The following is an 8,831-nucleotide window of genomic DNA, read 5'->3' as shown; positions in this document are numbered from 1 at the left end:
ACAGCTTGTCGCAGGCAATTAAAATGTCTTAAAGAGTCACTTTAGAAATAGCCTGTATACACTTTGTTTACAGGTGATTGATAAATACCATGATCAATAAATGCAGCAGTATGGAGCACGGCAATAACACTGGATCTCTCCTGGTGGTAAGAGTCTTCCTACTCTTTACATCCTCCTTGGTCCCATTCAGGTCCTGCTCCTCACTGGCCTCATAGGATTCTAAAGCCATGTTGCAGCTCCTAGTGAATGAAAATGACAACACAAATACTATGTCATGAATTCATACTAAATGTATTATTTTAAGGCATCTGAAAAGGCTAATGATCACTCAAATACATTAAATTAGGTCCCCAGATTAATGTGATCAGACTTACTTCTAACTTGGCTTGTGCCCCAGTGTGGCTCAGCATCTTAAATGGCCCCCATCACAGCCATGGTCACTTTTTCATTGTGATCAGAACAGAATCTGTGGTGGTGGTGGTGGAGGTAGAAGATACTCATCATTCAGCAAAACATGTTACAAAAAAAAATCTAACTAACTGTGTTTTGTAATTTTCACAAAATGTGCCAATTCAGAGGGAAAAAGACCAAAAACATACTTGTCCTCTGGCTAGACCTTCCATTGCAGCTCTGTGAGGCTTCTATATGTATGACGGACCAAGCCCTGTATGGATATAAATACAGTGGTGATCAAATGTGTGCAATGTAGAGGAGAGACATAAATACATGCTTGGACATACAATCTAGCCATAGTACATGGATTCTTGGACATGCAATACACAAGTGGTTCTCAACCTGTGGGTTGGGACCCTTCCACTCTATTAGAGTTTTTTTTTCCCCGATTGCTAACAAGTATTGGTTGAAACTGAAGTCACATGTTCAAAACTCTAAACACAGCCTGCATATCCATCAGTCATCTCAGCTCAACAGTTACTCTCATCTCCAAAAGTGTTTCTCACCAACAAAACACTTCATACACGTCTCAAATGAAGCTCATTCAACCACAACACTAACAAATAATCTCATCTAGTCACTCTGAGCTCACTGAACTACTAAATACTAACAACAAAGAGCATTACATTGTCAGGTACATCAGTATTTTAATACAAAATAAGATCTTTGCACAAAAAAAATATAAAAATTACTGTAAACAAAAAAATAATCTATAGGGTACAGTTATATAAAACACAAAATACTATAATCAATATATTTCATTTAGCTGATGTGTTTTGAACAAAGTGTGTTAGCATTTTAAAAATGTGCTGTAAACGTTTAGTGTTTTGCAGGTGGTGAACTAATTATAATAACTCATCATTATTAATAATAAAAACTAGTGAGTGAGAAAAGAGTTGATGAATGTTGTTGACTGTGGTCAGTGAATGTGTTTTGTGTGAAAACAATGAAAAATGAGTCACAGTTTAGTCCACATGGACTGAGAGATTTGCAGACCGTGTTCAGAGTTTTGAACATGTGACTTCAGATTAGACCAATGCTTGTTAGCATTGAAAAAAAACACTAATACACCTGAAAAATAGTCACACTGACCAAAAACAAATCTAATATAATAACACTTACCCTCCTTGATCTTAATCGGTCACGTCTGAGCTGAACTCCACAGCTGTGATGAAGATGTGGTTTGTACTGAAGCTCAGTAGAAGTTCCCCTGCTGCCCTGATTTGCATGTGTATAGCTCACAGCATTTTCATTTACATGTTAAAGCCTCTCCTAGAATTGAGGGGAAAGGTCATGGGGGTCCTCCCCCCAGAAATGTTTTAACAAAAGACATGCAAATTCCTGCATTCTGGTGAATTTTAGCTGCAAGAACAAGTAAAAATTCTTACTAAAAACGTTGGTACAATAATTTTTCTGAACTCAGTCACACTTCTGTCACAACCAGTGTTGTTCTAGTTACTGAAAAAACGTAACTAGTTACTGTTACTAGTTACTTCATTCACAAATGAACTCAGTTACTTTTTTGATTACTTACCCCAAAAACTAATGAGTTACATGAAAAAGTAACTTTTAAGTTACTTAGAATTAAAGAATGCATTATTTTTTGGGTCATCTGTGTCTGTACAGCTTCATATCAGCGCTGTATCAGAAAAGAATCCACTGTTGATCAACTCTGTGGTGGAGGAACAGTGGTTAATGAAGCTGACTTATAATCAGAGGTTTGAATCCCTCCTACTCCTACTGTATTAACATTGCTTTGGATAAAAGCCTCTGATAAATGAAATGTTATTGTATCCAACCCTACAGTTTATAATCATTTACATTAACAGAACTAAACTCTGCTCAGTATTAATCATTACAAATACCAATCTGACTGAAACACTAAGTATTCTATTCTTTCAATACCAGTTTATTTACCTGAGACCAGCAGAAACTGAAAATGTTACAAGGAATTCTGAAATAAATAACACAAAACAACCTGAATATTATTCAGAATCAAAGATCGAAACTTAAAGTGGCTTCAGCTTCATAAAATCAGTTGTGTTTAGCCTTAGAATGTTCCTTTACAGGCATCAAAGGCATCAAAGAATGTAATGGGCTCCAAGATAATCTAAAGAACAACGCAGCTTCTCATGGGCAGTCAAAGATTGACTTTAGCACAACCATGTACGTAAGCAATGAGACTAATCAGATATAACTGGGGCAGATTGAAACTAAAAAGACAGTTTGGAAGAAAAATACACAAAATCTAAATTTTTAACAAATAATTCTAATTTAAATACTAAACTTAATACACATTAAACAACTCACATACAGATACCAAATAAATCAAATAAACCAGGCACAATAGACCCCTTAATGATAAATAATAATAAATCAGTTAATAGATCTTTAACATAATTTGTATTGCTTTAAATCAGCAGTAAATTTAATCTATAACTAACTACAAGAAATTGATCATTTGATTTGTAAATGTAAAATATCTTCTAATTAAAAGAGTACTGTAGATATACACTTTTGAAATCTATGATTTGGCCTTTATAATTTATTTATGTCTTTATCTTTGATTTTGCCGAATGGCAACGATTACATGATGTTTTTGCATTCGGAATTATTTACTCCGATTTAAATCATTAGGAATTAAAGTGGTAATTCCCGAACGAGGTTTACATGGAAAACAGGTTTATTCGTCTTTAGATAATTCCGCTTTAGGGCTGGGGGTTGGGAAGGCTCTGACTGGACAGGGGGACAGGGGTTTATCAGGAAAAACATACAACAAACATTTTATTGTCGTCTATGAAACAGAAGACCACACACGAGAATTGTTTTCACCTTTATTTTGATTTAGTTTTGAAGCATCAGCTCAACAATAACACACGGTTTCAGTTTGGACAACGGAGCGGAAGGAGATATGAACTAATCACTGGTAAAAATCCCAGTAAAACTCTGAAAATAATCACCACGAATAAATTTTTGCTCCCTGGTAAAGACAGTAGCTCTAATAACAGGTAAAATGATAAACTGGTGATATTACAGCCTGAGAATGCAGTACTGGGACGCATTTACTCCGGGGGGTCCTAGTGCCAGCCGTCCGATGAAGCGTGTTACGTTTACCGAGGTTCGTGTGTGTTTAATAAGTCCGTGTGTGTCCGTGTGAAAGTCTGCATGCTTATACCTTTGTCCATCCACTCTTTTCATTATATCCATGTCTTTTAAGGCTCTTATCAAATAGTCTAGTCTGGAGTCCGGGCCGTCGCTATCATGGATTATGTCGTCACCAGCGCGTCATCTTCGCAAGTCGCGCATGCGTAAATTAATACAGATTAAAATAAAGCGGCTTTAACCAAGTTAAGTGTTTACAAGAAAGAGGAATTATCTAATTTGGAATTAAAAACGGAATAAACCAGCCATATAATTTGGAATTAACTGTACTTGGAAATTAAAACGATTCTGATTCTGATAAGGTTTAGGGGGGAAACACTTTTTCACACCACTGTAGTTCAAAGCATAGATTTCATAGACATCACATCCTGAATGAGCCGTAATTTTCTCCTTAACCAGGATAAAACCAAAGTGATTTTATTTTGTCCAAAACACCTCAGAGTTAAATTATCAGAGTAAATAGTGTCTCTGGATGGCATTACTCTGTCACCCAGCACCACAGTAAAAAACGTAGGCGTTGTCTTTGATACTGACTAATCTTTTAATTCTCATATTAAACAAATCACAAAGACAGCCTTCTTCCACCTCCGTATTATCTCTAAAATCAGGAATGTCTTGGCCCAGAGTGCTGCTGAAAAACAAATACACGCATTTGTTACATTTTGTTAGATTTTTTTATGTTTCTTTGTTTATTATGTTTTCTACATTGTTATATGTTTGTGCAGCAGACAGAGAAGTCCATCTGCTTCCAATTTAACTTCCTGAAATGTCTGTGCAGCGCACTGACGTCCACATTAAATGAGCAAAATGCTCATTTAAATGGGGTGGTCTGCACCACTGCATGCACGTTAATTATTGCTGCAATCTTAGTGAACTCCTCACAGTAGGTGGGGAAACTGCGTCATCAAAGGATTTAGGGAAGCAACTGTTTTACCACCCTTTAGTTCAGATCTTAGTGAATACGGCCCTCAGTCTGCTGGTCTTCTTGAAGTTTCTAAAGTGTCTAGAAGTAGAACAGGAGACAGAGCATTCAGTTACCAGGCTCCTCCCCTTTGGAACCAGCTCCCAATCTTAGTACAGGAGGCTGCTACTCTCTCCACCTTTTTTTTTTTTTTTTTTTTTTTTTCTTTTTTTTTTTTTACTCTCTCCACCTTTAAAAATAAACTCAAAACCTACTTATTTGCTGAAGCGTATATCGTATAATTGATATAATTTAAAGCAGACATGGTCCCCTCTGTAGTGATCGCTGAGATGCCTACGTGTGCCCAGTACAAGACGAAACCTCATCTGTAGTGGTAGCATTTCAGAGCATGGCATCGATACGAGTATATCGTAGTGTATCATGTTTATTCTGCAGTCTGTGTCTTGCGGCTGAAGCTAGTAGTTCCTGATTAATGGTGCCTTGATGCTGGAGCTGGCAGTTCCTTGTCGATAGTTTATGGTTCAACTAGTCTGGGACACTCAGATGTTCTGCCCTCTATCCTGTTCTGATAGTCCTTCTGTTCACTAACCCCAACCAGTCGAGGCAGATGACTACCACCTCTGAACCTGGTTCTGCTGGAGATTTCTTCCTGTTAAAAAAAATGTGGAGTTTTTTCTTCCCACTGTCGCTAAATGCTTGTTCATGTGGATCTTGTTGGGTTTTCTTACTATGCATTTTATATTGTTAAGCACTTTGAGACGAAAGTTGAACTGAATTGAATATTTGACCAGATATGGGGCATATCAAAAAAACTCAGGATATGCATCAGAATAGTCCGTATTCTCAACAGAATCAAAAACCGGATATTTAGGGATTCTGGGTATTTTCAACCTGAGGACATTTCCGGAACACATATATGACAAAATCTAAATAATGTTCGCATCCTAACAAAATATACTGTCTTCATGAAGAATATTGGGTCCGTATTTGACCAGATATAAGGCATATCAAAAAAACTCCGGATATGCATCAGAATAGTCCGTATTCTCGACAGAATCAAAAACCGGATATTTAGGGTTTCTTGGTATTTTCAACCTGAGGACATTTCCGGAACACATATATGACAAAATCTAAATACTGTTAGTATCCTAATACAATATACTGTCTTCATGAAGTATATTGGGTCCGTATTTGACCAGATATGGGGCATATCAAAAAAACTCCGGATATGCATCGGAAATGTCCGTATTCTCGACAGAATCAAAAACCGGATATTCTCGATTCTCGCTCTTTTTGCGCAGTGATTGCTGTCTATCGCGTGTTTTGGCTCCGGGCCATTCTGTTTCCACCAACATAGCTCCAGCTCTCTGAGCCAAAAACCGGGGCTACGCTGGCCCCACATAGCTTCTGGTCTACAGGCCAGCTCTGAAGTGGGCGGGAGGAAGGGACCCTCCGAAGGCGGGGCTATAAATGTCTTGCAAGAAACGAAGGTCAGCCATTTTCTTTCGACTCGACTGGAGTTCATACCGCGTGATACCCAGAAAAGCCGAAATGGATAGTAAACATCTTAAGCAGCAATGGTCCGAGGCGGAAACACAGTGCTTTGTGGTGCTGTGGAGGAACGAGGAGGTACAGGAGAAGCTCAACTCTGCCACGCGGAACAAGCCGATCTTTGAAGGTCTGCAGCGGGAGATGGCGGCCGCCGGGTACACCCGTACAGTCGACCAACTTTTAAATAAGTTGAAGAAACTCAAAAAGGACTTCCGTGACCAGAAGTGAGAGCTAGGGCGCAGCGGCAGTGGAAAGGTGGTCAGCCCACATTTAGAAATGTTGAACGCTGTGCTTGGGGACCGCCCAGCCAACGTGTCGACGGGGGCACTGTGCTCGGCTGTGCTCAAGGAAACGGCAACAGAACCCTGTAAGTTTGAATGCTGTTAGTTAGTTGTGATAATGTTTATCATTAAGCCCCTCTGCTAGCTCGTCAATAGATTCGTCAGCGGCTGCCATGGGTAAGATACTATGTAAACAAACTAACAATGCTGTATTTGAACTCATCCTGAAATCTACTGGTAATGACTAACAGTAATGTCTTACTTGTTTATGTCTGTTGTGTTCTGTCTGCATGGACCTATCACTATGTGTCTGAAATAAAGTTTTGATGATGATGGTTTCCCATATGCTTTTTGTTTAGGTAAGAGGAAGAGGGACTCGATTGGGGAAGTCCTCCAATATATGGAGAAGTCTGACGAGGTGTTTCTGTTGGAAGGCAGGGAGGACCGTCAACTCTCAAAGGCGATTCTGGAGAACCTAATGAACATGGACGCCCAGGGATCAAACATGATAGCTCCTGATGGAGGAGCAGGGGAAGAAGTAATGTGCTTTCCCCCTGAGAACATGTATATACTGTATAATATTGTAAATAAAAGTTTGTTTGAAGTGATGTGTTTTCTCTCGAATTTCAAAAGACATTCTTCATATTTAGTTTTACTAGTCTTCTTCTTCACATGTAGAAAATGCAGTTACTTACAAGTCATATATGTAGTTTTCAAACCGTTGCTGAATATTACCAATTCTCACAATATAGTGTAAAATACAGAGACAGTAATTTAGTAAATATTAACTTGAAATGCGTACATATGTCATTACTACGGTGGCTGGGAAGTGTCAGGTGAATGCATTTAAAGAAATGAACACAAATGCAAAAAGGTCACAACACGAATGCAAAAAGGTCACAACACGAATGCAAAATGGCTACAACGGAAGTGTTTCCGACGGACCGGTATTACAGACGGACACGTTTCTGGCGGATGTTTTTAACCCACCAGAACAGAGAAGAACAAGAAGAAGACATCGAAACGCGTATGAAAGTAAGTGAAAGTTGATGAGGATACTCTTATATTTTTCATATCAGTCTATCATATAATACCCGTCCGTCTGTAATACCGGTCCGTCGGAAACACTTCCGTTGTGGCCGGTTTGCATTCGTGTTGTGACCTGTTTGCATTTGTGTTCGTTTCTGTAAATGCATTCACCTGACACTTCCTAGCCACCGTACATTACTACCACTCCTTCCTTGTGAATGATATGGTTTTATTAATTTTGCTGTGATCACATTGACCCACATGTGGTAAATTGTGTCTAGGTCTGCATCAGCTGGATTATGTTTAGAATTTCTTTAAACCCGACATTCAAAGTGTTCCGTACTTTACATTCACAGATGTATATTATAGTCATAATATATGTACATACCGGTCAGTTAAAAATGTAGTTGTAGCTTACAGTACAATCACAAATCTATGGTAACCAGATTTTCTTTCTCAGAAATTAGTTTTAGATCTTGTTATACTGTCACATATACAACTAAACAATATGCACCAGCTCAGATATATTGTCACTATTGTTTTTTATGTGTATATAATGTTATTGCTCTCACTTTTTTATTCTGTCACTCTTTAATTCCTGTACTCTAATCTTTAAGGCCCTGATGGAAAGCTTAAATGTTTGTTACAACATATAGCAAATGTAATTTTAGTGTCTTTGCATTTTATTTGTGGACATTTCAGGCGGTGAAGGTCCCAACCCCTTTGTTGAATAAAACAATATTGGATTGTCATTTTAAATGTATTGAAAACCAGACATTACCCTTAATTATTATTCTTTATTTCAGATGAACAAGACATGGAAATACATACACATATCAATTTCTTTGGTTCCCAAAGCTGTACAGATAACATTTCCAGCCACATCACAAACCAATTGGGTTATTCTGCTTGATTGAAATACTGTATCAAGGCTGCCCTGATGTCAGCCCCCTCTGCATTGCCAGTGTCGGGCAGTGGTTGGACGGGAGGCTGATTGTGTTCCAATCCGGCAGTCCGCCCCTCAATGAAGTTGTCCCCATGCTCTTCACATATGTTATGGAGAACACAGCAGGCCATCGCCATCTTCTTGCTCAGCTCTAGCTTACAGTCATTTCTTTTTAGGAGACACCTCCAGCGACCTTTTAGTCTCCCAAAAGCCATTTGAACCACAGATCGAGCACTGCTCAGTCTGTAGTTGTACGTGCGCTGCTCAGGGGTCAGTCTGCCTGTGTCTGAAAATGGTTTCATGAGCCAGTTCTGTATTGGGTATGCTGGGTCACCAATAAGGTCATCTGATCTCAACTGTCTGCATGTTTCAAACTGTAGGCTTCAAACTAGTAATAAACTGGAATATTAGCATTTCCTGAAGTTCAAGTGAGGATGCATAGCTGAGACACCCCCCCCCCCCCCCCACCCACCCACACACACACACA

At 38.8% G+C, this 8,831-nt stretch overlaps 1 long non-coding RNA gene across 1 annotated transcript; it reads right to left on the bottom strand.

The window, feature by feature from the left end:
* Nucleotides 1-373: 373 nt before the first annotated feature.
* LOC114459145 (uncharacterized) lies at nucleotides 374-1,664 on the bottom strand. The gene is made up of 3 exons (XR_003673249.1): nucleotides 1,576-1,664; nucleotides 600-664; nucleotides 374-466 (listed from the first exon to the last, which is right to left on the bottom strand). It is a non-coding gene; the product is annotated as an uncharacterized LOC114459145 (long non-coding RNA).
* Between the last annotated feature and the right edge of the window lie 7,167 nt (nucleotides 1,665-8,831).

Source organism: Gouania willdenowi, unplaced genomic scaffold (genome assembly GCF_900634775.1).
Source record: "Gouania willdenowi unplaced genomic scaffold, fGouWil2.1 scaffold_269_arrow_ctg1, whole genome shotgun sequence".
In the NCBI taxonomy this organism is placed as follows: Eukaryota; Metazoa; Chordata; class Actinopteri; order Blenniiformes; family Gobiesocidae; genus Gouania; species Gouania willdenowi.
The sequence above is the reverse complement of the archived record's forward strand: the minus strand, read 5'-3'. Positions and strand labels throughout refer to the sequence as shown.